Source organism: Crinia signifera, chromosome 1, assembly GCF_055691185.1.
Source record: "Crinia signifera chromosome 1, ASM5569118v1, whole genome shotgun sequence".
Taxonomy (NCBI): domain Eukaryota; kingdom Metazoa; phylum Chordata; class Amphibia; order Anura; family Myobatrachidae; genus Crinia; species Crinia signifera.
Window position 1 is genome coordinate 135,626,203 of NC_139217.1, and position 6,917 is coordinate 135,633,119.

Genomic DNA, 6,917 nt, shown 5'->3' on the forward strand with positions numbered 1-6,917 from the left:
CACTTGACAGCTGTGTTATTAATGACTATTGCATAACAAACTACAGTACAACGTACAAATGCATTTTTTACCGCAAATGTAAGCTTTAAGATTTTACCTCAGATGGTATTTGATGTATTGGTCAGTATTTTACAATGTATTCACCATGCATCCATAAAAGCCACAATATCCGTAATTGAAAGATTGCTGGCCAAAGATCTTGATTAATTGCTTGCATCTGGCATACTAAAAAGAAATGTATGCAGACTTGAATAAAAATAATTATAATAACAGAACAAGTATTGACAGGTCACTCCATTTAAGGTTCAGATAATTTCTAATTACTTCTTGTCATCTCTTTTTATTTCCTTCGTCTAGAACACTCAATAAAGTTTCTATAGAAACTTTTGTATGCACAGAAGCCTTTTTATTATTGCTTTAATATAGTCTACTAATGTTCCTACTGCTGAGAGTTCACATTTTTCAGGGCACATTTTAAGAATCCTACTGTATATAGATATTCTGGTTAGATTACTTCATATGTTGTAAAATCATTTTTACTACAATATCCAAGTGAAGCAGTTCACAACTGGCTGAATTTAAGGGTGGATCAGTAAAATATATATTTGTTTCCATTAGTCATGTGGGTTTATTTATTATTTATTTCTTAACAGTTTCTTATGTAGCGCATACATATTCCACAGTGATTTACAGAGTATAGTTGAACATTTACATCAGTCACATGGTGAGAATCAAACCCATGATCTCATTGCTGCATACCTCCCAAGATGACCCTCTCTGGGAGGGACATAATACTCTGTTTTCTGGACTTCCCTCTTAATGTATGATTGCCATCACCTGCTTAGCAATTAACATGTTCATTGCTAAGAAAGGTATTTCACCACAGGTGATGGCAATCATTACTTAAGAGAGAAGTCCAGGAATAGTACATTGTTTCCCTCGTGGAAAGGGTCAAGTTGGTAGGTATGTTGCAGTTTGGTAGCAATGCTAACTATTACACCATCTGTACGGCCACTGGTTTATGTACTAAAAACTGGCTTTTAAACTTGCCCTTAGGAGATTCTTCATTTTTTTTATAATAATAACTAAAGCTGTGCACACACAATGTGATTTGGGCTATTGAATTTGACTATATTGTTATATTCGATAGCAAATCATACCGTGTTTGCCCACATCTCATCCCGATTTGATCCCTATGAACGACCATGCAGCATCCGAATCAAAAGTAGAAACAGACATACATCCCCCCCCCCCTCGTGCGACTTCCCTCCCTCCTTTCCAGCCAATGCCAGCACCCCACCGGATGCTGGTGGCTACAGAAATCAATTCCATATCGGCGGCCGCTGAAACGGCCTGTGTGTACACAATATAACATATTACTGCACTGTACATTGTGGTGATTAGGACACAAACAAGTAAAATAAAGGACAGTCAAATGAAATAGAAGATAAAAGACAGCGCTGTCCTACTGAGTCACAGTTTAAAGCTGGGTACACACTAACAATTCCTATGGTCACGAGACATGGATAATGTGCATACACAATGACCAATATCATTCACGATATTGGTCAGTGATGTCAACATACATTGTCGCCTATTGTCAAATTGAACTGCATGTACATGCCATGAGAGGGTCGTTAATGATGCACAGGGACGTACAGATGGAGCGCCTTTCAGCCATCACTGGAGGTTCACCAGGTTGCCCCCGCTGATGAGCCATCGCTCCATCTGACTGGGATACATGACCGTCCCACACGCGAACACGTCCCAGTTACCGTGCAGTGGGGGACGCAAACCCTGTCTGTCTCAGCTTCAGGGTTAAGGGGGGAGTGGGGACCGCATCGGGGACCGGCGGCGAGGTGGTGGGGACCCGGGGGGGGGGGGGTGTTGTCTTCATTAGAAGGGGATGCGCAAGCGTCTCATGTGCGGGCATCCCCTTCCGGTGGCTAGTGGTTGGCAATCCAACCACCAGCCCCTGCAAGGATAAGATGCGCTCCATCTGTACATTCATACCGATATTGAACGCACACAATGATCGATTTTCAATGAACGATATATGGTTAACAATATCAGTATAATGTATATCAATAACAATATATATATTGCCCAGTATGTAGACAGCGTAAGAGGTATGGAGAATGCATAGGAATGAAAAGGAATGACAATTGGTAGAGATGTGCAGCAGTTTCTGCCAAAGGGCTGGAAACACCAGTTAGATCAATAGTTAACTGGAATAGATAAGAATGCAATACGGAAACTGGTTTTAATATACACAATAATGGGATATGGTCACTAGGTCGACCCCATCTCGATAGACTTATATTGGGTCGAGTACTGAAATAGGTTGGCATCGCTAAGGACGAGAGAGTTGGAAGGTCGACAATGGCAACATTACAATCATGGTGACATTCTGACAGTCAACATTCTGACCAGATCTTAGAAGCAGACAATACAGTAGAATAGCAATTGTCACTTACTGTATATTAATCATTATATAGAGGACAACACCTTTGGACATTGTAAATTTATAGATATAAAATGTATGTTCAATTATTTCCTCTATAAGAAGAGAGACATCTTCAGTTATAGATTTCCATCTTTCAAAATCTACTGCAAACAGGCGCCATTATGTCTGTTTCCTGCCCAGTCTAAACTAATGACAATTGCTTGTCATTCAATTATGCATGCATGACTGCTATATTAAAGGTACATTAGTCAAATCTTTTTTCATTGCATCCATTCATATACTGTACTGCAGATTTTCAGCAAATGTGCAATATATTCCACTTAAGAATATTGTAAAAGATGACGTTTTATATAGTCTTTAGGGCTTTTTCATGTAGGGCTACATCGCTGTAATATTACACACAAACAGTATATACAGTAGGTATTACAAAGGTCTTATAACTAGAAAGGGTATCTCTGTCTCAGGAGTCCTAGTTTATTAAAATCTCCCAGAAAGATTTATAGATTCCAATAATAGCCCAATTTAACTGAACAGGACATGTCAAAGAGTGTAGATAGTATTATGCAGGAGATTACCACCAAAACAATGTCCACATTTATGGCCCAGACATACAGTATAAACAAACATTTATTTTTCTATCTAGAGTCCAAAGATAATATTAACAATGGCCTCCTGATAAATGGTTCAATGTCTAGATGTGTGTGGTAATCATCTATCATATTGTCTAGTTCTGGATTTGTAATCTCCCATGTGGTATTGGGTCATATCAGTGCCATTGACTCACATTGGAAGTATTCTATACACGTGTATAAGTAAATACAGTAAATACAATGTGGTAAATGCTACTGCTCCGAATTCAAAAGTAATTGTTAAATGGGATGTTGGAAGCCATTGGTTTTGGTTTAAAAAATATTGAATCATATTAGACAATCTCAAATTATTGACAGCGAGTGATATCCATAAAAGTATTGTGAAAGATTCAATTCTGGACTTTATGTTTATGTTTTTTTTGTTTAATTATGTTTTTATCATTCTTTAAAAATTATATATATATATATATATATATATATATATATATATATATATATTCTAAGAGAAGAAAAGAGGAGCGCTCCAAATAGTGCTTTATCTTTTTTTTATTTTTCAGCACAATAAAATATCCGACAGGTACACTTCTCTGACGAAGTCCTCGTGACGAAACGCGTAGGGGCGTGGCCTGGCGTCGGTCTGAACTCCGTGTTGGAGAGAGTGGTGAGAGCACTTGTATCCAGTCATCCTGCTATTCTGCTGCTTGTCAGCTTTGATTTATGCTGTTTATCACCCGCGGTTGTGCCTAACCGTTTATTGCGGTACGTGATGCCATTCTGAAGTGTACCTGTCGGATATTTTATTGTGCTGAAAAATAAAAAAAAGATAAAGCACTATTTGGAGCGCTCCTCTTTTCTTCTCTTAGAAAATCCACTACCTGAGAATCCAGGTGCCCGCAAGGGTAATTTGAGGAAGCTGCCGGTCTCATATGATCTGAAGTGCTGTGATATTCTGTGTGGAAGAAGCCAGTTTCATTCCTGCTATTTAAAAAGAACAAGGACTTGCGCGCTAATTGGACTTTTCATATATATATATATATTATGGAAATCAGGCGGCACTCTCGGATTTGGTGATGAAGTGGAAAATCAATTTATTGTCCTACATGTTTCGGGCCAAGTTAGCCCGTCTTCCCCTGAGGACGGGCTAACTAGGCCCGAAACATGTAGGACAATAAATTGATTTACCACTTCATCACCAAATCCGAGAGTGCCGCCTGATTTCCATTCCCTGTATTGGGACCTGAAGGTCCACGCTGGAAGGCACCGGGTCAGCAATCGATTGGACCCATCGCTGGGAGTGCCGGCCAACACACAAACATATATATATATATATATATAAAATAAATATATATATCATATACATATCATACAGATAGAGCGGGTCCCAGCTTTGCAGGGGATGGCGGAAGATGAAACATCTCTGCGCCTCTTCAGTCCGAGAGCGGGTACCACAGCAGCCGGGAGCAGCGCGTCTGCCGGAGAGGATGCCGATGTCGTCGCCGGGGACCAGGTGAGTAGGATTTCCTTCCTCAGGTACCCCTGTGGACTTCTTCGGATCCTGGACCCCGGATTCTTCAGCCCAGGAGCCCCGGAACCCCAGGACCAGCCCTGGAACCAGGACCAAGGCCCCGGAACCGGACTCTTCTGCCCTGGAGCCCCGGAACCCCAGGACCAGCCCCGGAACCAGGACCAAGGCCCCGGAACCGGACTCTTCTGCCCTGGAGCCCCGGAGCCTGGACCCAGGATCCAGGGACCGACGTGCGGGCTCAAGGTAGGTAAGTATCAGTGTGTGTGGGCTGTGTATGTATTAAACTTTTATTTTTCAGGGTGTCAGTGTGTTTTATTTAACTATTTCTTGTACTATGGAACTACAAGTACCAGCGGGCCCTTTAATGCCCTGCATGCTGGGACTTGTGGTTCTCCAAGTCCCAGCATGCGGGATAGGCTTGCTGGGACTCATAGTTCTTCAGCATAAGACAATAGTTTTACTTCTATTTTTTACACTTTACATCAGCCCGATGCCCACCGCCCAGGGGCATCGGGGACAGCCCCGGACTTTCAGCATGGGCTGGTAAGTCCTGGAGGGGGGGACCCCTTCTTTGGGGGGGTCCCCACTTCCCCCGGACCCCTGCCCATGCTGACCAGCCAGGGGGTTAATGCTTTGGCCGCGGGACCTTATATAATAAGTGTCCCCCGGCTGTGGCATTACCCTGCTGTCTGGTTGGGTCTGGTGCTGGTTCTTAAAATACGGGGGATCCCTAGTCATTTTGTCCCCCGTATTTTGGGAACCAGCGCCGGACCTTGAGCCTGGTGCTGGTTTTATAAAATCCAGGGAACCCCAACTTGATTGTTCCTTTGATTTTATTATACCAGCACCGGCTTTTTGAGCCCGAATGCGCACATTTTCATGACTTTAAAACACCCGAAATCGCAGCAAATCGCATTTTTTGCCGCTAATTCGCATCTCATTACATATGCGATTTAGCGTAAAAAAACACGATTTTTAAAGGTGCGATTTCTGGCGAGTTTGGAACTCGTCCAAAAATAGCACCCTATTACATTTCGCCCCTGGTGTCGTCTTTTTTTAGATATTTTGTATTTATTATGTTTCCATTCTTTGTCTCTATTTTTTATGTTTATTTACATCTCCATGGTTACCGGTCACCCATTGAGTGTGATGCGGCTGCCATGGTGATGGGTGATGTCATTTGGTTGCGCCTCCTGGGGAGGAGTGTCTGGGACACGTGCTGACGTGCTCTGATGACGATGTTGGCGCGCTTCCCCGGCGCACACCCCTCCGTGACGCTATGTGCACTGTGTATTTAAGGTGAGTGTTGTATTATGTATTTTAACCTGATGACAATATCGCTGAGATATTGAAACATTGTCCAATAAAAGCAATTCTTGATTTCCACGATTCTGGTTGGAGTGCTGCACGTTCTTGATGCTCTATATATATATATATATATATATATATATATATATATATATATATATATATATGGTACTTGTTTCCTAGCACGGCCACAATCGCGGGCATCGTGTGCCTTAACTTTAAGGCACACGATGCCCGCGATGCCCGCGATTTCCCCATAGGCTTCAATGTTAAAATATTTTAACATTGAAGCCTATGCGCGTCCGACGCGATGCCCCTGATTTCTCCATAGGCTTCAATGTTAAAATATTTTAACATTGAAGCCTATGCGATGGACCCGATTTGTCCATAGGCTTCAATGTTAAAATATTTTAACATTGAAAATGAGTGCATTTAACATAGGTAGAAATGGGAAATGGCCCAATATGGGCCATTTCTCATTGGGTATGGCCCCTGATATGTGTGTAAAAAATAATGGCCCCCCATTGAGACCGCCACCCCCACGATTGACGCGAACCCGAAGCGTGGCGAGCGCACACGGATACCTGTCAAGGCCACGAGGGGCGTCCCTCGCGGGCTTCACAGGTATCCGCGTCCCCTCGCGGGGCTCGCTGCACTCGCCACGCTTCGGGCTCGGTGGCTCGCTACGCTCGCCACACTAAATATTCTCAACTCCACGCCAACGTGGATAGTAGGTGAATGAAAAGGTCGGAGGACGCGCACCGCCGACCCTCGTGGGCTCGCTGCGCTCGCCACGCTTCGGGTTAGCGTCAATCGTGGGGGTGGCGGCCACAATGGGGGGCCATTATTTTTAACACACATATGCCGGGGCCATACCCAATGAGAAATGGGCCATTTCCCATTTTTACCTATGTTAAATGCACTCATTTTCAATGTTAAAATAATTTAACATTGAAGCCTATGGAGACGCGATGGACCCGATTTCTCCATAGGCTTTAATGTTAAATTATTTTAACATTGAAGCCTA